Consider the following 25,039-nt stretch of genomic DNA (forward strand, 5'->3'; position numbering starts at 1 on the left):
TGGTAAAAAACAGAGTTATGGTCTGGAGCTGTGAGCATGCTGTCCAGTCGCAATAGGTGTAGTGACTGGACCCTCTGTGCAGATACAAGTGTCATCAACATGAGTCTTTTGAGCATAGATTGTTCCAGGTTGAGGGTTCTGGCTGGTGGCCATCCCCTGAGGTACGTCAGGACCACACTGACATCCCATATATGGGTGTACCTTGGTCTAGGGGGTTAGAGTTGTAAATACCCATCATTAGTTTGACCACCAGCGGGTGGGACCCCATGGCCTGTTGTCCTGGAGCTGGTTTTAAATAGACAGGCAGGGCACTTCTAGCTGTGTTGATGGCTCTGTAGCTGAGTCCTTCATCGTGGTGAAGGTTCGCCAGGAATTCCAGTACGTTGGTAACTGTAGCGGTTGAGTAGGTGGTCCCTGTATCCAAGCAGTACTTCTCCCATTTTTTGATGCTGGACAAGTGCTGTTTTTTAGTGGATGTTCGGAGGGATGCTGACATGGTGTCGATGGTTTGTTCTGATAATCCCAGTCCCAGAAGTGGTTTGTGCAGAATCTGCAACCCAGGAGTTTGATTTTTTCATGGCACGGGTGGCTTGTGCCCGACACTGGGTGTTAATAACTCTGGATCACTGGGGAATACTATCGGAGTTTCAACAACCATGTCATGGAGTATTGGGATTCATGGCTGCGTAGGCCAGTCGGGTACTATCAAATACCTGAAGCAGAGTCCATTTGTATTGTGCGTAGTCCCCGACTGATGAGGCAGAAGGGAGGAAATGCATAGAAGAAGAATTTCCCCCATCCAGCGCGAACACATCTACCGCTGCTGCCTCAGGTCTGGTTCCCAAGCGACATACATAGGTACCTGGTGATTTAGCCTTGATGCAATTAAATCGCTATCTGGCGTGCCATATTGCTTGATAACTTTTGCAAATTTTTTGGGGTTTAACATCCATTCGATGTTGTCATTAAATTTACGTGACCTGGTGTCTGCCACTGTATTTAGCTTACCTGACAGGTAAGTTACTGATAGCCAAATATGTCTTTCGACACACCATTGCCAAATTGTGTTGACCAACTTGTCGCATGATAACGATTTTATGCCGCCTATATGGTTAATGTAGGCCACCACCGTAGTATTATTTATTTGTAACCGTACATGCAAGTGATGCATATTTGATGCATATGCTTTTAAACCATAAAGGTCACCCAACATCTCTAGATAATTCATGCCCAGTGTAAGTGGTAATGATGACTCTGGGTTAGTCCATCTACAATCTGTGCTGGATATGGAGTTAGTTGCTCCCCAGCCTTGAGCACTGGCATCTGTTTGGATAACTAACGTAGGGTTAGTGATGATAATAGGGCTGAAATTATGCCAAACGTTTTTTGCCCACCACTGTAGTTCTGATATTGCTTCAGTGGGTAACTTCATGACACAATCATAATGACCTGCATGTCGTTTTGGTGCCTGTACCTTTGCTCTTTGTAAGTTTTGATAGTGCAAAGGTCCGAATTATGTAGCCGGAAATGCTGCTACCATTTTCCCAATTACTCTGCTACTTGTCGAATAGTTGGTCGTTCGTTGACCATTAAATTGTTGCATGATTGTGCCAATTCAACTGTTTTGTCTCTTGGCAATGTTACAGTCACGTAGACTGAATTAATTGTGAAGCCCAAATAGTCCATGATTGTGGATGGCTTCAACTTAGATGTATCTGGATGTAAGACAATCCCAGGGTTTCGAACAACTGTTTGGTAGCTGATATAGCTGACATAGTCAATTCCATGGTCTTGCCTACTATTAAGATATCATCAGGATATGCCAGGACAATATGTTTTTGTCTTCTTAATATTGCCAGAGCTGGTTTTGGTATCTTGGTGAATAATCTTGGGCTGATGTTAAGCCATTGGGTAACGCTTTAAACTGCCATAGCTGCCCCATCCAGGTAAATTTCAGGTATCTGCGATGATCCTTGTGAATGGTACTGAATAGTAAACATCTTTAAGATCAATGCTTGCCATGAAGCATCCTTTGGAAATTAGTTGTTTGGCAGTAATAAACGTTTCCATTTTGAAATGTATACACTTAACATACATATTTAGTGAAGTTAAGTCAATGATGATGCGACATCCACCATCTTTTTTGGGTTTAGTGAATATATTTGATACGAATTCCAAGGGTTCATGTTTTGTTTTTCCCAATGATACCCTTTGTAATTAGTCTCACCAGTTCAGCTTGTCCCTCTCGTTTTTCTTTAACTGAGAGAGAAAATACCCCCTGGGGTGAATGTTGAACTGGTGGCAATTTTCCTAGTATGAATTGTATTTTGTATCCACGAATGCCATTGAGTATATACTGATCACTCGTGATAGACTCCCATGCTTCTTTAAACGGGTGTAATCTCCCCCCTGTTAGTATTAAGCCCCTATTTTCTATAAGCTGATATGAACCAGACCTACCTACCTCCATGGTTATGGGTATTTCTTCTGTTTCCTGCCGGTCCAACGAGTCTTGCACGTTGTCTGACATGGCGGTGATGTTGGGGGGTGGCGCATTTTCCATGGGGTCCGCTCTGGGCCCTGGTCTAAAGAAGACTTTCGGTGATAGAATGCGGACCCCGAGCTTTCACCAGTCCCATATGGTAGACGTCGACTGGTGGACGCGATGGGGTGCTGTTGCTTGGGAATTATTGTTTTTGGTTCACTCGTCCCGGGGCCTGCCCTCATGAGACCGAAAGTTTTTTAAGGCCTCTTCCATATCCTTTATATGCTTTGTGAGGTTTTTGCCAAAGAGCAGTGGGTCTGGCTCAGTGGCTGGGGTTTTGCACAACCCCGCAAATCTAGGATTTTATGGCAGGTCTTATGATTTGTTTACGAAGGTTGTGGTCATCTCCGTATTTGTCCATGGAATGAGCAAACGATGTGATGGCTGACGTCAGGAGCCTGAGGATCCGCTGCAGTTTTAGCTCCTGGTTCCGAATATTTACCCCAAAGTTCCCCCAGTATTGGCTGTTTACAGCCGGCACTTTAAGGGACTCACAGTTCTCTGGAGCTGTATACGTTTCTAAGGCATCATTGACCACCTCTCCTGTAGGGGCCTGTTGGAGAGGTGGTTAATGCTGGCCGCTTGTTTGGCCTTTAACGGCCTCCTGCACGTGGGGCTGCCACGTAGCGGTCCACCACACCCAGCAGCTCTTCCTGTTCCTGCACCCCTTGCATACTCCCGACATCTTCAGCCAGTGTCCCCTCTTCTTGACCAGCCCAGTCCTGGTCCCCAAAGCTACCCTCGGGTAAGGAGGAAGCAATGGATAGTGCACAAGACACTGTGGAGGGAGTGCCTGAACTCCCCCTGCGAGAGCGCCCCTCACGAAACGCGTCTCGCTGGAGCTCCTGCGCCAGGAGCCGCTCCATGCGGCTCAGGCGGCTGTCTCCCCTCCCCGTGCAGGTGGAGAGACGTCCCAGTCCGACAAGTTGGAAGCCACCGGCCGGACGCTTCTTTGGTAGCTTTACTTCCAGCCCGCTGCTCAGGCGCTAGCGGGCTGGGCTCGGCACGGTGTCGGGGATAGCGGAGCGCCCGGTAAGCGGTCCTACCGCCTTGTTGCTGCCCCCCCCCCCCCCCCAGATGGAACGCTCCTCCGTGGAGTCGAGCGAGGGACAGGTTTGTCCAAGAGCCTTTCTTCTCTGCCTGAAATAAAGCAGAAGGCTCCCTGTGAAATAAAACCCAACCTCAGGGTACTTACCTGACGGTCCGTTCTTTCACCTGTAGCGGGAGCGCCTGACTCCCGATGCGGCCGCTGTTGCACTGCTGAACGCAATGTCGCGCATGCATGCTGAGCGGGCTCTTCACGTAGTCACTCACGTGACTCCGAAGTAAAATTAAGAATTTAATTGTTCTATCTAGGACATATGACAATAAAACACTCTTGACTTGATTTAAGCATTGAAATGATCACAGACATCTACACCACACCACAAAGACATTCAGCCCTTTGTGTCCACATCAGCCAAGAGAGAGCGTTGCACCTCATGTCTTAGTTCCCAACCATTTCATTATTGATTTTCATCCAGATACTTTTCAAAATGCGATGAAATCTTCTGCTTCTATTATCCAACCTCCTTTTAACAGGATAATATCTGCAACTCATCGAATTCTTCAACTTGTGCTGAATCAATTTCCCTCAGTATTTCATCACCTCGCCCTCTCACAGTTTGAATACTGAGCTATCTCGACCCAAAACGCCCATCTCTCACCACAGATGCTGCCTGACCTGCAGAATTCCTCCAGCCATGCTGGAAACCCTCCGAAAGTTTCCAGCATATCAATTAAATTATTCTGCATCCTGCTTTTTCCAAAGAGAATGACCCCTTGAAAGTCAAAATAAAATCCCCACTGATGTTGGATATCTGAAATGAAAACAGGGAATGCTGGAAACACTCAGCAGGTCAGGCAGCATCTGCGGTGAAAGAAACAGTTACTGTGTGAGATCAAACACCCTTCCTACAAACTGGGAAAGAGGGAAAATGCAACTAGAGGCTGAGGTGATGAAAAACTGATGAAAATTGATGTACCATAGGGTAAAGAAATAGATGAGAGTTACAGATAAGATCCTGTGTTCAGATAGTGTGCATTCAGAGGGATTATAGGACAGTATCCCTGATAGTGTGATTAGGTTTGCACTAGGATATGCATATTGGTTTTGGTTTATTATTATCACCACGTATTGTGAGGTACATTGAAGAACTTTGTATGGTCTCCAGTCAAATCAAATCGAACATCAGTACAAATGGTGTGTAGGAAGGAATGGCAGGTGCTGTTTTAAACCAAAGATGGACACCAAATGCTGGAGTAAAGGGCCTGTCGCGCTTGCCGCATGCAGTCGCATGCTCGTGGGACAGGCCCTTTAGGTCGCGCTTGCCGCATGGTCGCATGCACGTGGGACAGGCCCTTTAGGTCGCGCTTGCCGCATGGTCGCATGCACGTGGGACAGGCCCTTTAGGTCGCGCTTGCCGCATGCAGTCGCATGCACGTGGGACAGGCCCTTTAGGTCGCGCATGCCGCATGGTCGCATGCACGTGGGACAGGCCCTTTAGGTCGCGCTTGCCGCATGGAGTCGCATGCGCATGGGACAGGCCCTTTAGGTCGCGCTTGCCGCATGCAGTCGCATGCACGTGGGACAGGCCCTTTAGGTCGCGCTTGCCGCATGCAGTCGCATGCACGTGGGACAGGCCCTTTAGGTCGTGCTTGCCGCATGCAGTCGCATGCTCGTGGGACAGGCCCTTTAGGTCGCGCTTGCCGCATGCAGTCGCATGCACGTGGGACAGGCCCTTTAGGTCGCGCTTGCCGCATGCAGTCGCATGCACGTGGGACAGGCCCTTTAGGTCGCGCTTGCCGCATGGTCGCATGCTCGTGGGACAGGCCCTTTAGGTCGCGCTTGCCGCATGCAGTCGCATGCTCGTGGGACAGGCCCTTTAGGTCGCGCATGCCGCATGGTCGCATGCACATGGGACAGGCCCTTAACTCAGCGGGACAGGCAGCATCTCCAGATAGGTGATGTTTTAGAGTAGTCGGGGGAAAGGGAAATGAGAGATATAGACAGTGATGTGGAGAGATATAGAACAAATGAATGAAAGATATGCAAGAAAACCGATGATAAAGGAACCAGGTCATTGTTAGCTGTTTGCTGGGTGAGAACGAGAACCTGGTGCAACTTTGGTGTGGAGAGAGGTGGAGATGCAGGGCTTACTTGAAGTTAGTTACAAATAAGCCTTACACAAGTACAACAGGCAATGCAAAGAGAAGAATAACCAATTTGGTACTACAATGTTACATAGAACATAGAAACATAGAAAATAAGTGCAGGAGGAGGCCATTCGGCCCTTCGAGCCAGCACCAACACTTTAGAATAGAGAAAGTACAGATTTAAAAAGTGTGAAGGTCACAATGGGGTAGGTTGGGAGATTGCGTCTACATCCACATCCTAAGAGTAAACAAGATCATGCATTTGATGGATCAATGACTCCATCCTTGTCAATCCCTCAACAACTAACAATCTCCAACCCTACAACTGACTAGGAATGAGTCAAGCCAACTTTATGCCTAACACAACCTGCATTTCATAGTGGCCATGTATTCCTTGATCAAAACTCACCCATTCAAGCCGAAGCATTGAAATGTTTCACTTCACATCTGGTAAAATTGTGCCTTTGGCAGAGGAGCAGTTTTAGGAGCATTCCTACCAGGTTAATTAAGGGTGGACACAAAATGCTGGAGGAACTCAACAGGTCAAACAGGGTGATCCCCGATCAGCGCAGACTCCGGGGCGAAGGCTGTATCACTAAAGTTTAAAGCCTACAGTCTAAATCTAAGCTGATGCTGGCACCACATTTCTGGCATATTGATCCTGAATGCAGCAGTGAAAAGGTTCAAGGAAATACAGGGCCAGTGTTGCAGATCACAATGGAACTGGAACAAAGTAAAATACTGCAGATGTTGAAAATCTGAGGTAAAAACAGAACATGCTCATGTTCGTAAGTTGTAGGAGTAGATTTAGGCCATTCAGCCCATCAAATCTGCACTGCCATTCATTCATGGGTGACCTATCTTTTCCTCTCAACCCCATTCTCCTGCCGTTTCCTCATAACCTCTGACACCTGTACTAATCAAGAATCTATCAATCTCCACCCTAAAAATATCGATTGACTTGGCCTCCACAGCCGTCTGTGGCAATGAATTCCACAGATTCACCACCCTCTGATTAAAGTAATGTTGGTGACCATCAGCAAATCACATGGCAATAGCGGAGACTGTTGTGGTTTCTATTAGTGAGAGAGTCTAGAACTAGAGGTCAAAGGTTCAGAATTAAAGGACGTCCTTTTAGGAAGGAGATGTGGAGAAATGTTTTTTAGTCAGAATCTGTGGAATTCTTTGACACCGAAGGCTCTAGAGGCCAGGTCAGTAGATATTTTGAAGGCAGAGATAGATAGATTCTTGATTAGTACGAGTGTCAGAGGTTATGGTGAGAAGGCAGGAGAATGGGGTTAGGAGGGAGAGATAAATGAGCCATGATTGAATGGCGGAATAGACTTGATGGGCCGAATGGCCTGACTACTCCTATTCCTTATGACCCTATGTGAAAGAAACAGTTAACGTTTGGGAGGTATAACGTTCAAGAGAACTGGATTAGGTGACTAAGGTAGGAAGATTTTCAGCGTCTCTCTGAGACAGAAGCATGGTGCAGGAATACACTCCCACAGCTCTTCAATTTTTCAGATGGAAGAATGTCGCTCGAGCAGAACATCATGATGCCAACACGACACTGTCATCAATCAACACAGAATGTATTATTTATTTACTGATCCTCTGCATTATCACCAGTGGAAATCGAGAACAAATGTGATCTTCAGTTAAAGAATCGTTGGGGTGGCAGATGTCGATGAGACCAAAGATGCTTTTCTTGAAAACATTTTCAACACTAAATCCTCAGCATTGAATTTGAAATGGGGAGATTTTTTTTTCTGATGGTGTTGGGTAGACTGATGGGACTGAAGGCTGATAAATCCCAGGACCTGATGGTCTGCATCCCAGGGTACTTAAGGAAGTGACTCTAGGAATCTGCAGGCAGTGAAGAAAGCAAATGGCATGTTGGCCTTTACAACAAGAGGAGTTGAGTATAGGAGCAAAGATGTCCTTCTGCAGTTGTTTAGGGCCCTAGTGAGGCCACACCTGGAGTATTGTGTGCGGTTTTGGTCCCCATTTTGATGAAGGTCATACTTGCTATTGAGGGAGTGCGGCGTAGGTTTACAAGGTTAATTCCCGGTGTTAATCCTGGCTAAATTGGAGCAGCTAGGACTTCAAAATAGGGTTAGGTTTCAGGGTTGTTGGGAGATTTGGTCAAATTGGAATTACTCTCTGCAGAGCTGGGACAAGCTGCGAAGAGGTGCCAGAGTGTCTGGAGCTTAGATACAATTTGCAAGCAAAGAATGGAAAGATCTGCAAACCCTGTCAATCTGGTGCAAAATGCATAGAATGGATTGGATGGCTGCCAACCAGACATACACCTTGTAAATAGTTGTAAATAATGTTGCAGAGTTTGACGTTGCCAAGTGTTGATTGGAGGAGGTGTTGAGCCTTGTCTGGGTTTTCTGTTAATTTGATTTGATTTGATTTGATTCATTTATTGTCATTCAGACAATTCAGGGTAAATGTTTCCAAGTTGACTTCCTCTCGAAGTCCGTTGTGAATACAATGTATTGAACTGTTGTATCATTGGGTTAGGGGAATGCCTGTTATGCATGGGGTTAATCGATATCTGTAATTGGGTTATTGAGAGACCACCCACATGTGGTTCGGCCCCTCGAGGTCCTGGGACATAAAATTCCACGATCACGATCTTTTGGAAGAGCGCTCGGGACTGCATGAACTTCTGGAGTGCCTCTGTCTGAGTGAGGCCTAGAGGGATTCAACAGGCAGCTGCGAGCTTCGAACCCGTGGTGGGATAGGTACAGTGTGTGATCTGTGACGCGCTTTTGTTAAAATAAAATTTAGTTGTTTCAAGTGCTTGATTCAGTGTTTTTACTGAAACTAGACTGGGGGGAAGCTTAGAAACAAGCAATTATCATTGGGAGCTTGTCCAGGATCTCAAAAGACCCCTAAACCCAAGTTTGCGATCAAGGGTGTTGAGCTTTTTCGATCGCGGGTACAGAAATCGGTGCGGTTTTTGCATTGATGTTCGGCACCGTAAATCGGAGCAGATTGATAATTCACGGGCTTGGGAAAGGGTCTAATCGAGATCATTAGAACAGAGTGTAGCAAGCACGGGGGAGTGGTTAACACGCCTTTGCGTTGGAGGCCCATAAAACCAGGCTGGGGTTAGAGGCCCTGGTGGGGTTTGGTTAAAGGCCCTTTCCTGGGTTAGAGGCCCAAAACTGGTCGTAGTTAAGTAGACTGCAGCTGCCTTTAACGAGAACCAAACGCACTTCTTTAAGCGAGGAGTAGCCCAGGGTTACTTGGGGGAGTGTTTGCTAGTGCTGTCGGGGAGGATTCAAACTAATGTGGCAGGGGGATGGGTGCAAGAGCAGAGAGGCAGAAGGGTGTAAAATGAGGGTAGAAGCAATAGGTAGCAAGGTGAAAAGTAAACGAGGTAGGCAGACAAATCCAGGGCAAAAATCAAAAAGGGCCACTTTTCAACAATTGTATAAAGGGTAAGAGTGTTGTAAAAACAAGCCTGAAGGCTTTGTATTTTAATGCAAGGAGCATTCGTAATGAGGTGGATGAGTTGAATGTGCAGATAGCTATTAATGAATATGGTATAGTTGGGATCACGGAGACATGGCTCCAGGGTGACCAAGGCTGGGAGCGGAAAAGGAGGCAGGGTAGCGTTGCTGGTTAGAGAGGAGATTAATGCAATAGAAAGGAAGGACATTAGCTTGGAGGATGTGGAATCGATATGGGTAGAGCTGCGAAATACTAAGGGGCAGAAAACGCTAGTGGGAGTTGTGTACAGGCCACCTAACAGTAGTAGTGGAGTTGGGGATGGCATCAAACAGGAAATTAGAAATGCGTGCAACAAAGGTAAAACAATTTGTCAGGTCTCGCGTTTGATCTAGTTTCTGTTTCTTATTGGTTTTTAGTATTAGAGTTTGCATTCTTGTTTTATTTTGGTGTCTCACATCTCCTCTTGTTTCAGGTCCCATTTCCTGTCAGGTCGTTTACCCTCATGTGATTGTTGGCCACGCCCTGATGTGTTTCACCTGTGTCTCGTTATCCCCTGCTAGTCTGTATTTAAGCCTTTTGTGTTTTAGTTCCCATTGCCAGTTCGTTGTGTATGCTACTTGGTATCACCTCGTTCCAGCTCTCGAAATCTTGTGACCTTGTGATCTCGACCTTTGCCTGTATTTTCGACCACTGGTTCTTGCCTGCTCCTATATGGTACTGTTGCCTCTGTTTTGCCTACCTGTGTACTGACTTGGACCGATTAAACGCCGAAGACTGATCTGCCCTGTGTCTGAGCCTGCATTTGTGTCCTCCTCCTCGTTCAGTTCTGACATTACGAACTGGCCAACAATGGACTCAGCGGGCTCTGATCCTTTTCGTGCAGTGCTCCAGAAGCAAGAGGAGCGCATCTCGCATTACGAGGGTCAACTCTCCTCGATCGTCTCCGGGTTCCGGGATCTCGGCGAGCGTCAGCAGGGGTTCCAGGCAGACATCGGTTCACAGGTGAACACTTTAAGTTCTCGGTTTGAAGACCTGGTTACTCGGCTGAATTCTTTGTTTCCTGCTGCGGCTCCCGTGCCTGCCGAGTCTGTTTCCTTGTCTGTGTCTCCAGGAGCTCCGATGGCCGCGGCTGCTGCAGCATCTCCATTCGTCCACCTGGCAAGACCGGAACACTTTTCGGGGGAATCGGAGAAATGTAGACCTTTTTTGATTCAGTGTGGACTGCATTTCGAACTTCAAGCGGCTTCCTTTTCATCAGAACGCTCAAGGGTAGCCTTTATCATCACGCACCTGTCGGGTAGGGCGGAGGCTTGGGCCACGGCGGAGTGGTCTCGGAATTCTCCTGTTTGCCAGACATCGGTCCTGTTCATGGAAGCTCTGTCCCGCACGTTTGATCACTCCAATCCTGGCCGAGAGGCTTCACAGAACCTGGTCTCCATGAAACAAGGTAATCGCTCTGTTATGGATTTTGCTATTGACTTTCGAACTGTTGCTGCTAAGGGTGGATGGAATGAGGCTGCTTTGTTGGATGCTTTTCGCAATGGATTGTCTGAAGCTATCAAAGATCAATTGGCTCCTCTAACCCTGCCTTCCGACGTCGAGTCTATGATTTCCCTGGCTATCCAAATTGACGCTAGGCTCAGAGAAAGAGATCGAGAGAGGAGATCGGCTGCAGTTCGGTCCTCCTCCCAGCAGTGGCGGCAGCGTCGCCCTTCACCTTCCAGTCGGGACTTCTTCCCTCTCGGCCGGTCCAGTCAGCCTACAGCGCCACCTGCATCTTCGGAGGAGCCCATGCAGGTGGGACGAGCCAAACTCAGTCCGGAGGAACGGCAGCGCCGCCTAAGGGAAATGAGGTGTTTTTACTGTGGTGAACTGGGACATTTGTTGAACAGCTGTTCAGTAAAAGACAAAGCTCACCAATGAAAGAGAGGACATTGGTGAGTTGTACCACTCCTATGAGCCGTTCCTCTTGTCCATTGTCGACGGTACAATTGTTGGTGCATTCCCAGTGGCACTCCCTGCAGGCTTTGGTTGATTCTGGGGCAGATGAGAACTTCATGGACATTCGCTTGGCTGATGAATTGAAGCTGGAACGTGAACAGCTTCAAGATCCTATGCAGGCTAGTGCACTGGATGGGCGCCTACTGTACAGGGTAATTCACCGAACTCAACCTGTTCAACTCATCGTGGCAGGTAATCACCTTGAGACCATCAGTTTTCATCTCCTCGACTGTCCTCTTCATCCTCTGGTTTTGGGGCTCCCTTGGCTGTCTTACCATAATCCTCACATGAACTGGGGTACTGGGGAAGTAATTTCTTGGGGGAATAACTGTAAACTCATCTATCTGCATGATTCTTCTCCTGAGTCTATGAAGGATCCGTCAAGGAGCAGTTTGCTGGGATCTTCCAGGACCACCCTCCGGCAGCCTCCCCGTTCAAGGGAGGAGGATTTTCCAGATCTCACCAAGGTTCCCTCATATTATCTAGACCTAAAGGAGGTGTTCAACAAGGCCAAGGCCACATCTCTTCCGCCGCATAGACCGTACGACTGCTGCATCGACCTTCTGCCAGGTACAGCGCCTCCTAAGGGCCATCTCTACTCCTTGTCTTCACCTGAGCGGCTCGCCATGGAAAAGTACATTGACGATGCCCTTGCTGCTGGGATCATCAGACCTTCTTCTTCACCTGCAGGAGCTGGATTCTTCTTTGTGGATAAGAAGGATGGAACACTTCGGCCCTGCATTGACTACAGAGGACTCAATGACATTACTGTTAAGAACTGATACCCTCTTCCTCTTATCTCCTCTGCATTTGAACTGTTAAAAGACGCTGCAGTATTCACTAAGTTAGATCTTAGAAATGCGTATCATCTGGTGAGGATAAGGGACGGGGATGAATGGAAAACTGCGTTTAACACACCCAGTGGTCATTATGAATATCTGGTCATGCCGTTTGGTCTTACTAATGCTCCAGCAGTTTTTCAAGGCATGGTTAATGATGTATTACGGGACATGCTGAACCGATTTGTGTTTGTGTACCTTGATGACATTTTGATTTTTTCTCCAGACGAGACTTCCCATGTGCAGCATGTACACCAGGTGCTAGAACGTTTGCTCCTGAATGATCTGTTTGTGAAAGCTGAGAAATGTGAATTTCATGTTAACACTGTTCAATTCCTTGGTTATGTTGTATCACCTGCTGGTATACAGATGGACCCGAGCAAGGTCAGTGCTGTGGCTACCTGGCCTACACCCTCCAGTCGTAAGCGACTTCAGGGGTTCCTTGGGTTTGCTAATTTTTATAGGAAGTTTATCCGGAACTTTAGTGTCACTGCTGCACCACTCCATGCTCTTACCTCACCCCACGTGCCTTTCTCTTGGTCCTCTCAAGCAGAAACTGCATTTATGAGACTCAAGAGGAGCTTCTCCTCAGCCCCCATCCTGGTTCACCCTGACCCGTCACTCCAGTTCGTGGTTGAGGTGGACGCCTCGGGTGTGGGCATCGGGGCCGTACTCTCACAGAAATCCCCCACAGATGGTCGATTACATCCCTGCACTTTCCTCTCAAAGAAGCTTTCTCCTGCTGAGAGAAATTACGATGTGGGTAACCGTGAACTGTTAGCGGTTAAAACAGCCTTGGAGGAATGGAGACATTGGTTGGAGGGTACCAAGCAGCCGTTTCTAGTTTGGACAGACCACAAAAACCTGGAATACATCAAGTCAGCCAAACGCCTCAACTTGCGCCAAGCAAGGTGGGCTCTCTTCTTTAATCGATTTGATTTTGTACTGTCTTACCGCCCTGGTGCCAAGAATGGCAAACCTGATGCTCTCTCCAGACAGTTTGATCCTGACCCATCCCCTAAGGTTTCAACTCCCATTCTGCCTGCTTCCTGTTTTGTTGGGGCGGTTACTTGGGAGATTGAGAAGAGAGTTTCCGAGGCAACTGCTGGTGTTCAGTCTCCGCTAGGGTGTCCTTCTAATCGTCTGTTTGTTCCCGAGTCTCTTCGTTCACAGGTGATTCACTGGGCTCATACGTCTCGGATCTCCTGTCATCCCGGTGTCCGCCGAACACTGTTTGTGGCCAAACAGCGGTTTTGGTGGCCTTCCATGGAGAGGGGGATTAAGGAGTACGTCGCCGCCTGCAGTATTTGTGCTCAGAACAAGACCTCCCGTCGGGCCGCATTTGGCCTCCTGAATCCGCTGCCTGTCCCCTCACGCCCCTGGTCAGACATCTCCATGGACTTTGTCACGGGCTTGCCCTCTTCTGAAGGTAACACCTCAGTCATGACTGTAGTGGACAGATTTTCTAAGATGGTCCATTTCATTGCGTTGCACAAGCTTCCCTCCGCCAAGAAGACGGCAGAGGTCATGCTGTCTCATGTTTTTCGCATTCATGGATTTCCCAGAGACATTGTGTCTGACCGGGGGCCTCAGTTCGTGTCCAGGTTTTGGAAGGAGTTTTGTTCTCTGTTGGACGCCACGGTCAGCCTTACATCTGGTTATCACCCGGAATCCAATGGACAGACTGAACGCCTTAACCAGGAATTGGAGACAGGACTGCGGTGCTTGGTGGCACAGAACCCTTCAACTTGGAGCAAACACCTTATTTGGGTGGAGTATGCACACAACACACTTCCTTGCTCATCCTCTGGTCTCTCTCCATTCCAGTGTGCCTATGGTTATCAACCGCCATTGTTCCCTGCTGTGGAGAGGGAGTCCAGTGTGCCCTCCGCTCAGGCTCTCGTCCGTCGCTGTCGCAAGGTTTGGAATGGGGCTCGTCAGATGCTGTTGCGCAGTTCGGCGCGTTACAAGAGGATGGCTGACCGTGGAAGAACGCCGGCTCCAGTATACTCGCCTGGTCAAAGGGTGTGGCTCTCCACTCGAGACTTACCGCTGAGGGTGGAATCCCGGAAGCTGGCTCCTCGTTTTGTTGGTCCTTTCCCCATATCGAAGGTCATCAATCCTGTGGCGGTTCGTCTCAAATTCCCCCGTGCCATGAGGGTCCACCCTACTTTCCATGTCTCCCGTCTGAAGCCATTTAAGGAGAGTCCTCTGGTCCCTGCCTCCACACCCCCTCCGCCCCCCCGGTTCCTTGATGGGGGTCCAGTGTTTACGGTCAGCCGGTTGCTGGGGATGCGCCGGCGTGGTCGTGGTTGTCAGTATCTTGTGGATTGGGAGGGGTATGGACCTGAGGAGCGGTCTTGGGTGCCAGCTCGCAACATATGCGACCCGGAACTTATCAGGGACTATCGGCGCCAACATCCTGAAGATCCTGGGCCGTCAGGAGCCGGCCATGGAGGGGGGGGGGGTACTGTCAGGTCTCGCGTTTGATCTAGTTTCTGTTTCTTATTGGTTTTTAGTATTAGAGTTTGCATTCTTGTTTTATTTTGGTGTCTCACATCTCCTCTTGTTTCAGGTCCCATTTCCTGTCAGGTCGTTTACCCTCATGTGATTGTTGGCCACGCCCTGATGTGTTTCACCTGTGTCTCGTTATCCCCTGCTAGTCTGTATTTAAGCCTTTTGTGTTTTAGTTCCCATTGCCAGTTCGTTGTGTATGCTACTTGGTATCACCTCGTTCCAGCTCTCGAAATCTTGTGACCTTGTGATCTCGACCTTTGCCTGTATTTTCGACCACTGGTTCTTGCCTGCTCCTATATGGTACTGTTGCCTCTGTTTTGCCTACCTGTGTACTGACTTGGACCGATTAAACGCCGAAGACTGATCTGCCCTGTGTCTGAGCCTGCATTTGTGTCCTCCTCCTCGTTCAGTTCTGACACAATTATAATGGGTGACTTCAATTTACATATAGATTGGGTGAATCAAATTGGCAGGGGTGGTGAGGAAGAGGATTTCTTGTAATGTATGCGGGATAGTTTTCTAAACCAACATGTAGAGGAACCAACGAGAGAGCAGGCTATTCTAGACTGGGTATTGAGTAATGAGGAAGCGTTAGTTAGAAGCCTTGTTGTGCGTGGCCCCTTGGGCAAGAGTGACCATAATTTGGTTGAGTTCTTCATTAGGATGGAGAGTGACATTGTTAATTCAGAAACAAGGGTCCTGAACTTAAAGAAAGGTGACTTTGAGGGTATGAGACATGAATTGGCCAAGATAGACTGGCAAATGATTCTTAAAGGGTTGACGGTGGATATGCAATGGAAGGCATTTAAAAACTGCATGGATGAACTACAACAATTGTTCATCCCAGTTTGGCAAAAGAATAAATCAGGGAAGGTAGTGCATCCGTGGATAACAAGGGAAATCAGGGATAGTATCAAAACAAAAGATGAAGCGTACAAATTAGCCAGAAAAAGCAGCCTACCAGAGGACTGGGAGAAATTCAGAGTCCAGCAGAGGAGGACAAAAGGCTTAATTAGGAAAGGGAAAATAGATTATGAAAGAAAACTGGCAGGGAACATAAAAACTGACTGCAAAAGTTTTTATAGATATGTGAAGAGGAAAAGATTAGTTAAAACAAATGTAGGTCCCTTGCAGTCAGAAACCGGTGAATTGATCATGGGGAACAAGGACATGGCAGACCAATTGAATAACTACTTTGGTTCTGTCTTCACTAAGGAAGACATAAATAATCTGCCGGAAATAGCAGGGGACCACGGGTCAAAGGAGTTGGAGGAATTGAGTGAAATCCAGGTTAGCCGGGAAGTGGTGTTGGGTAAATTGTATGGATTAAAGGCCGATAAATCCCCAGGGCCAGATAGGCTGCATCCCAGAGTACTTAAGGAAGTATCTCCAGAAATAGTGGATGCATTAGTAATAATTTTTCAAAACTCTTTAGATTCTGGAGTAGTTCCTGAGGACTGGAGGGTAGCTAATGTAACCCACTTTTTAAAAAGGGAGGGAGAGAGAAAACGGGGAATTACAGACCAGTTAGTCTAACATCGGTAGTGGGGAAACTGCTAGAGTCAGTTATTAAAGATGGGATAGCCGGAAATAGCAAGGGACTGGGGTTTAAATGAGATGGAGGAACTGAGTGAAATCCAGGTTAGCTGGGAAGTGGTGTTAGGTAATTTGAATGGATTAAAGGCCAATAAATCCCCAGGGCCAGATAAGTTGCAACCCAGAGTACTTAAGGAAGTAGCCGCAGAAATAGTGGATGCACTAGTGATAATTTTTCAAAACTCTTTAGATTCTGGAGTAGTTCCTGAGGACTGGAGGGTAGCTAATGTAACCCACTTTTTAAAAAGGGAGGGAGAGAGAAAACGGGGAATTACAGACCAGTTAGTCTAACATCGGTGGTACACAAAATTGCTGGGGAAACTCAGCGGGTGCAGCAGCATCTATGGAGCGAAGGAAATAGGCGACGTTTCGGGCCGAAACCCTTCTTCAGACTGATGGGGGGTGGGGGTGGGGGGGGGGGGAAGAAAGAAGGAAAAGGGGAGGAGGAGGAGGAGCCCGAGGGCGGGCGGATGGGAGGGTGGGAGGAGACAGCTAGAGGGTTAAGGAAGGGGAGGAGACAGCACGGGCTAGCAAAATTGGGAGAATTCAATGTTAATGCCATAAGGACGCAAGGACGCTTCCTTCCTCTCCAAAGTCTACATCGGTAGTGGGGAAAATTCTGGAGTCTGTTATTAAAGAAGGGATAGCAGCACATTTGGAAAGTGGTGAATTCATTGGACAAAGTCAGCATGGATTTATGAAAGGTAAATCATGTCTGACGAAACTGATATAATTTTTCGAGGATGTAACTAGTAGAGTGGATAAGGGAGAACCAGTGGATGTGTTATATCTGGACTTTCAGAAGGCTTTCGACAAGGTCCCACATAAGAGATTAGTATACAAACTTAAAGCACACGATATTGGGGGTTCAGTATTGATGTGGATAGAGAACTGGCTGGCAGACAGGAAGCAAAGAGTAGGAGTAAACGGGTCCTTTTCAGAATGGTAGGCAGTGACCAGTGGGGTACCGCAAGGCTCAGTGCTGGGACCCCAGCTATTTACAATATATATTAATGATCTGGATGAGGGAATTGAATGCAACATCTCCAAGTTTGCGGATGACACGAAGCTGGGGGGCAGTGTTAGCTGTGAGGAGGATGCTAGGGGGCTGCAAGGTAACTTGGATAGGTTGGGTGAGTGGACAAATGCATGGCAGATGCAGTATAATGTGGATAAATGTGAGGTTATCCACTTTGGTGGCAAAAACACGAAAGTAGACTATTATCTGAATGGTGGCCGATTAGGAAAAGGGGAGATGCATCGAGACGTGGGTGTCATGGTACACCAGTCATTGAAAGTAGGAATGCAGGTGCAGCAGACAGTGAAGAAAGCAAATGGTATGTCAGCATTCATTTCAAAAGGATTTGCGTATAAGAGCAGGGAGGTTCTACTGCAGTTGTACAGGGTCTTGGTGAGACCACACCTGGAGTATTGCGTACAGTTTTGGTCTCCTAATCTGAGGAAAGACATTCTTGCCATAGAGGGAGTACAGAGAAGGTTCACCAGACTGGGATGGCAGGACTTTCATATGAAGAAAGACTGGATAGACTCGGCTTGTACACGCTAGAATTTAGAAGATTGAGGGGGGATCTTATAGAAACTTACAAAATTCTTAAGGGGTTGGACAGGCTAGATGCAGGAAGATTATTCCTGATGTTGGGGAAGTCCAGAACTAGGGGTCACAGTTTCAGGATAAGAGGGAAGTCTTTTAGGTCCGAGATGAGAAAATCATTTTTTACACAGAGTGTGGTGAATCTGTGGAATTCTCTGCCACAGAAGGTAGTTGAGGCCAGTTCATTGGCTATATTTAAGAGGGAGTTAGATGTGGCCCTTGTGGCTAAAGGGATCAGGGGGTATGGAGGGAAGGCAGGGATGGGATACTGAGTTGGATGATCAGCCATGGTCATATCGAATGGCGTTGCAGACTCGAAGGGCCGAATGGCCTACTCCTGCACCTATTTTCTATGTTTCTATGTTTCTATGTTAGACTTGGAATCCGAATTGATGGGGTATTAAAAGACAGGTCTCGCCTTCGATCGGATCGTTGCCAGGAGCATGAATTCAAACGGTGCTCTTCGGGTAAGCGTTGGATCCTCAGTACTGAGCAGAGGGTGTGTCTGTGTGTAGGTAACTGAGTCTCTCCCTGAAGTGACGGACGAGGAGCTTCGAGAAGGTACCGAGTTTGGACGAATTGAGTATAGATTGGCCGGAATACTCCAGTTCGTTTAAAAAATTGAATTGGGCAATTTTAGCTAAATCGAGAGCCCGCGTAGTAAGAAAGATAAGCACTAAAAATTAGGAGATTGAGTTCGAGTCCATATTTACAGCTAAATTTTCAATACTGGATTTCATATTGAAGTTCAGCGTAAGGTGGGATTCGAATTCTTGTATATAGAACTTCGAAGTTGGTGCATGTCCGTGATCGATTCCAAATAGCGGCTGATCAACAGTGAATAGTAACCCTCTGGTCGATTGTTGACTTGTTATGGATTGCATGAAATTAAAGTCACGCCTGTAGGGGAATCTGGACCGAACACAGCTGAAAATTATATGATTACCTGTCATCAGATATACATAATATAACACCGTGTGGGTATGAAGGAGGATAATTAGTGTCGATACTAGAATAATAAATAATATATTAGGGAATAGAATAGGAATAGGGATATAGGAATATAGTACAATATAATAGGTTTGATAGATAATAGAATAGGAATAGGTTCAAGTGAAATAGGAATAGCGAATGTGTGGGAAAGCAGGAGTGCATGATGGTAACTTGCATTGTCCCAAGTTTCTTAGGATTTTCTAGGGTTTAGGTTCGACTGTGGAAGGTGATAGAAGACTGGGCAGGAACACGGATGGAAGGAATTCACGCCCACAAAAATTCTGGAGGTGAAGACTCCTCAGACAGAACTTGTGAAGTTAGGCCCATGAAAACTCGGGACGCTTAACAAGATTCTGAGAAGAAACATCATCATCTTGTGTTACTGATAGATGGGAAATGTAAAGCACACTTATGTATATCTGGTTGGCTGATTATTGAGCCACTTTGGTTATCATTAATGATGGGTTATCATTATGATAAAAGGAAGGAATATTATTCCTGGCTAAATTGGAGCAGCTTAGACTTCAATATGGGGTTAAGTTTCAGGGTTCCTGAGATATTTGGTCAAATTGGAATTACTCACTGCAGAGCTGGGACGAGCTGCGAATAGGTGCCAGAGTGTCTGGAGCTTAGATACAATTTGCAAGCAAAGAATGGGAATATCTGCAAACCCTGTCAATCTGGTGCAAAATGCATAGAATGGATTGGATGGCTGCAACCCAGACATACACCTTGTAAATATTTGTAAATAATAAGTCTGACTTTGCCAAATGTTGATTGGATGAGGTGTTGAGACTTGCCTGGGTTTTCAGTTAATCAGGGTAAATGTTTCCAAATTGACTTCCTCTCGAAGTCCGTTGTGAATATAATGTATTGAACTGTTGTATCTTTGGGTTAGGGGAATGCCTGTTATATATGGGGTTAATCGATATCTGTAATTGGTTTATTCAGAGTCCACCCCCATGTGGTTCGGCCCCTCGAGGTCTCTGGACATATAAAAGTCCGCGGTCACGAGTCTTCTGGAAGAGCGCTCGGGACTGCGTGAACTTCTGGAGTGTCTATCTGAGCGAGGCCTAGAGAGCTTGAACAGGCAGATGCGAGGATCGAACCCACAGTGGGATAGGTACAGTGTTTGAACTGTGACGCGACTTTGGTAAAATAAAATTTAGTTGTTTCAAGTGCTTGATTCAGTGTTTTTACTGAAACTAGACTGGGGGGGAAGCTTAGAAACGAGTAATTATCACCGGGACGGCGGGACTGTCATATGCTGAGCAAATGGAACAGCTGGGCTTGTATACTCTGGAGTTTAGAAGGATGACAGGGGATCTTATTGAAAAATATAAGATTGTTAAGGGTTTGGACACGCTAGAGGCAGGAAATGTTCCCGGTGTTGGGGGAGTCCAGAACCAAGGGCCGCAGTTTAAGAATAAGCCATTGAGAACGGAGACGAGGAAACACTTTTTCACACAGAAAGTTATGAGTCTGTGGAAATCTCTGCCTCAGAGGGCGGTGGAGGCCGGTTCTCTGGTTACTTTCAAGAGAGAGTTAGATAGGCCTTCTGTGTCAAGATAGCAGAGTCAGTGGATATGGGGAGAAGGCAGAAACGGGGTACTGATTGGGGATGATCAGCCATGATCACATTGAATGGCGGTGCTGGCTCAAAGGACTGAATGGCCTACTCCTGCACCTATTGTCTATTGTCTATTGAGACCCAGGTTCAATTCTGGCTGTGGGTGCTGCCTGTACAAAGTTTGTACATTCTTCCTGTGACTGCGTGGGTTATCTCCAGGTGCTCCATTTTCCTCCCACCTTCCAAAGACGTGCAGGTTTGTAGGTTAATTGGCTTCTGGAAATTGTCCGTGGCGTGCAGGATAGAGTTAGTAAAAGGTGATGATTGCTGGTCGGCGCAAACTCAGTGGGCCAAAGGGCCTGTTTTCACACTGTATCTCCACAGTCCAAAGCCTAAAGTTTCAAGGTGATGTTTTGGACTTCTTCAGGCTCCGAATCAAATTCTTGGGTTAACTTTTAATTCACTAACGAAACATTGACATATCGAGGTAGGCCTATCCCGAATTACCTAGGTGAAGATCGTGTTGAATCCTACACTGAACCCCTGTAAAGGCTCTCCCACATTGCTGTTGGCCGGGAGATCCAGGATATGATGGGGCAACAATGAGGGCAGGCAACAAACTCCCAGGTCACGATAATGTGAACTGGACATGCAATGGAAACTGTCAGTGATAATGTTCCTATGTAGTTAAATCCTTGACCTTCTTGTCAAGAGTCAAGAGTGTTTTATTGTCCCAAAACAGAACAAGTATATATATCTTTCTCCCTCAACCCCATTCACCTGCCTTCTCCCCATAGCCCTTGACACATGTAATAATCAATAATCTGTCAATCTCCATGTTAAAAATATCAATTGACCTGGCCTCCACAGTCATCTGTGGCAATGAATTCCACAAATTCACCACCCTCTGACTAAAGAAATTCCCCCTCATCTCCTTTCTAAAGGTGTGCCCTTTTATTCTGAGGCCTCTGATCCTAGACTCTCCCACTAGTGGAAACATCCTTTCCACACCCACTCTATCCAGGCCTTTCACTATTCGGTAAGTTTCATTGAGGCTCTCCCCTCATCCTAAACTCCAGCGAGTACAGGCCCAGTGCCGTCAAATTCTCATGATGGATGGGAGGTCATCGATGAAGCAGATGAAGATGTTTGCGTCTAGGAAAAAGTGCTGAGGAGCTTCTACAGTGAGGTTCTGGGCTTAGGGTGACCAATGCCCAATCACCAGAGCCATTTTCCTTTATGTGTAGAATAATGCCAACCATTGGGTTTTTTCCTCTGATCCCCCTTGGTTCTGCCAAGTTTCCTGATGCCACACTCAAATCAAATGCCATCTTGATGTCACAGCAGCAGGGGAGGGTGGCAACTGATAATTAGGATGTGGTTTCCTTGCCTAATAATTGATTTAAATATACAGCATGGAAACAGGCCCTTCAGCCCACCAGGATCACGCCAACTATCGATCACCCGTTCACACTTGTTCTACCTTATTTTACATTGCCATTCACAGAGGCAATTTACAGAAGGCAATTAGCCTACAGACCCCCACATCTTTTCTTTGGGATGTGGAAGGAAACCGGAGCGCCAGGAGGAAACCCATGCAATCACAGGCAAAACGTGCAAACTCCACACAGACAGCACCCGAGATCAGCATCAGACCCGGGAGTCTGGTCCTGTGATGCAGCAGCTCCACCCGCTGCGCCATTGTGCCGACCAGTTGCTCAGTTCATCAGTATGAAGACATCAGCTGTGCTAGTGTCTGAAGGCCTTGCTAGACTCCAAAGCCATGTTTAGAGAAAGCCCCATTGAAACATACAGAATAGTGAAAGGCTTGCATAGAGTGGATGTGGAGAGGGTGTTTCCATTAGTGGAAGAGTCTAGGCCATAGGCCCAGAATAAAAGAATGTTCCTTTACAAGGAGATGAGGAGGATTTCTCTGATCAGAGAGTGGTGAATATCTGGAACTCTTTGCCACAAAAGGCTGTGGATGCAAAGTCAATGGATTTTTATTAAGGCAGAGATAGATAGATTCTTGATTAGTACGGGTGTCAGGGGTTATGGGGAGATGGCAGGAGAATGGGGTTGGGAGGGTGAGATAGATCAGCCATGATTGAATGGCGGAGTAGACTAGAGGGGGCAAATGGCTTAATTCTACTCGTATTCTTTATGACATTTTATAATTGATCAGAGAGATTTAGAATGTGGGGGAAGAAATAGAACATGGAACATAAAACAGTAAAAAACAAGAACTGGCCCTTCGGCCCACAATGTCTGTGCTGAAGAAAATACCAAGTCAAATATCAGCATTCCTTTTCAGGAATTCAATACAGGTACAGTCCTTGAGTCATAGAATCATACAGTGTGGAAACAGGCCCTTCAGCCCAACAAACCCACACCAACCAGCATGTCCCATCTACACTAGTCCCACCTGCCCACGTTTGGCCCATATCCCTCTATACTGATCCAATCCATGTACCTTTGTCGAAATGTTTCAAAATATTGCGATAGTCCCTGCCTCAACTACCTCCTCTGGCAGCACATTCCAAACACCCACCACCCTTTGAGTAAAAAAGTTACCCACCTGGTTCCTAGTACATCATTCCCACCTCACCTTAAACCCATGTTTCCTGGTTCTCGATTACCCTACTCTGGGCAAGAGACTGTGCATTTATCCGATCTATTCCTCTCATGATGTTGCACACCACAAATAAGATCGCCCTCATCCTCCTGCGCTGCAAGGAATAAAGTACCAGCCTGCTCAACCTCGAGAGTTAAGAGAATCAAGAATCAAGAGTGTTTTATTGTCGTATGTCACAGACAGAACAATGAAAGTCTTACTTGCAGCAGCACAACAGAATATGTAAACATAATACGCTGTTAACAATATAATAAACAAGAAATAAGTTGTATATATATATGCGTACACATAAAAACAAACAAACACTAACAATACACAAGGACAAAACTAATGCCCCCAAGTCTAAGTAGTTCAGAGCTTATTTGGTGGTTGCAGTGTTTGATAGCCTGATGGCTGTAGGGAAGAAGCTGTTCCTGAACCTGGATCTTTCAGCTTTCCTCTCCCTACAGCTCAGGCCCTCGAATCCTGGCAGCATCCTCGCAAATCCTCTCAGCACCCTTTCAAGCTTGAATGGGGAAGGACACAGGTATTTGTCTCATTATAGATATCTCAGGGTTAATTTTCCTCTCTGCTCTTTCCTTGCGCAGCACAGAATCCACAATCCGCTCGGTGAAGTTGCCTGCTGTTCTCAGGGCAGCACCCTGCGCTCGCATACTTAATTCTACACACAGAGCGTCAACTCAATTTGCTTTGAAGCTGCCATAGGAGGGAAGAGGATCTGTGCCCCGATTGAAGTGAAACACAATTTGCAGAGATGTAGATGCAATGCTTCAGCACATTGCCTGCCTACATCATCGCTGCCTACTCAGGATTCAAGACAAGCTCCAACAGATGAAGCGAAAGTAATAAAACACAGTACATCACCCTCTCCTTCTGAAATATGTTTGAACACCAAATATAAAAGGCAGTAATAAATATGGATTAGAAAGTCATTGCACCACTGGATCATCTGAATCGTGCCTCGAAAATCTTTTACTTAGCAGCTGAAAAATGGGTTTTAGACAGAGTCTTTGTTAGTTATTTATGTATTTTTATAACAAACATCGGCAACAGTTCCTATCGTCAAATGATGAGATATATAGCTGAGTTACTCCAGCACTTTGAGGCTTTTAGGTAAACCCGCATCTGCAGTTCTTGTTTCTAAGATATAAAGATTTATAGTTTACAATTATAGTGAAGTAGATAGGTCCTTGAATTCAGAGGTGGAATGGGTCAGGGAGGCAGTTAGAATGGAGTGACCTTGGTAACGTGAAGGATGGCGCTATGACAATAAAACACTCTTGAAATGACTTGACTATCTCTGTCCCATTTCTGATCAGGTGGATTTTTAGATTCACGTAAATTCATTAGAATCCCATTCCCACAACTAGCCACAAAATTCTGGATGAAGTTCTATGAATGCCGTTGGAAAACATTACTGGTCGCCCAGCCGTAGGAAGGACAACCTTAAGCGGGAAAGATTCACAAGGGTACACAAATATCCCCACAAAACGTTGGATTGACAGCGGGTCAGGCAACATCTCCGGAAAACATGGATGGGTGAAGTTTTGGGTCAAGGAAGTTAAGTCAAAAGTAAGGGTCAAGAATGTTTTATCGTCATCTGTCTCAGTTGGAACAATGAAATTCTCACATGCAGCATCACGACAGAATTAAACATAATACACTGTCAACAATATAATATCCAAGAATAAAGGTTTAGTGTGTATACATATATACATATACACACCTATACACATGCACACATATGTACACATAAAATACAGGCAAACAATAATAGTGCAGTAATCGTCTATGTATTTCAGAACTTATTGGAAGTTGTAGTGTTTAATAGCCTAATGGCTGTAAGGAAGAAGCTGCTCCTGAACCCGGATGTTACAGTTTTCAGGCTCCTGTACCTTCTTCCTGATGGCAGGGGTGAAATGAGAGCGTGCGCAGGGTGGTGTGGGTCTCTGATGATGCTGGCTGCCTTTTTGAGGCAGCGACTCCTGCAAACCCCTTCGATGGTGGGGTGGTCAGTACCCGTGATGGACTGGCAGTGTCAGGATCCCTCTTTGGAATTATT

The 25,039-nt window shown here is 46.5% G+C and overlaps 1 long non-coding RNA gene across 1 annotated transcript; it reads right to left on the bottom strand.

Annotated features, from left to right (window-relative positions):
* Positions 1 to 6,469: 6,469 nt before the first annotated feature.
* LOC116991261 lies at positions 6,470 to 25,019 on the bottom strand. Its single transcript, XR_004416723.1, has 3 exons — positions 25,008 to 25,019; positions 13,034 to 13,039; positions 6,470 to 6,519 (listed from the first exon to the last, which is right to left on the bottom strand). It is a non-coding gene; the product is annotated as an uncharacterized LOC116991261 (long non-coding RNA).
* Between the last annotated feature and the right edge of the window lie 20 nt (positions 25,020 to 25,039).

Source organism: Amblyraja radiata, chromosome 33 (genome assembly GCF_010909765.2).
Source record: "Amblyraja radiata isolate CabotCenter1 chromosome 33, sAmbRad1.1.pri, whole genome shotgun sequence".
Lineage (NCBI taxonomy): Eukaryota > Metazoa > Chordata > Chondrichthyes > Rajiformes > Rajidae > Amblyraja > Amblyraja radiata.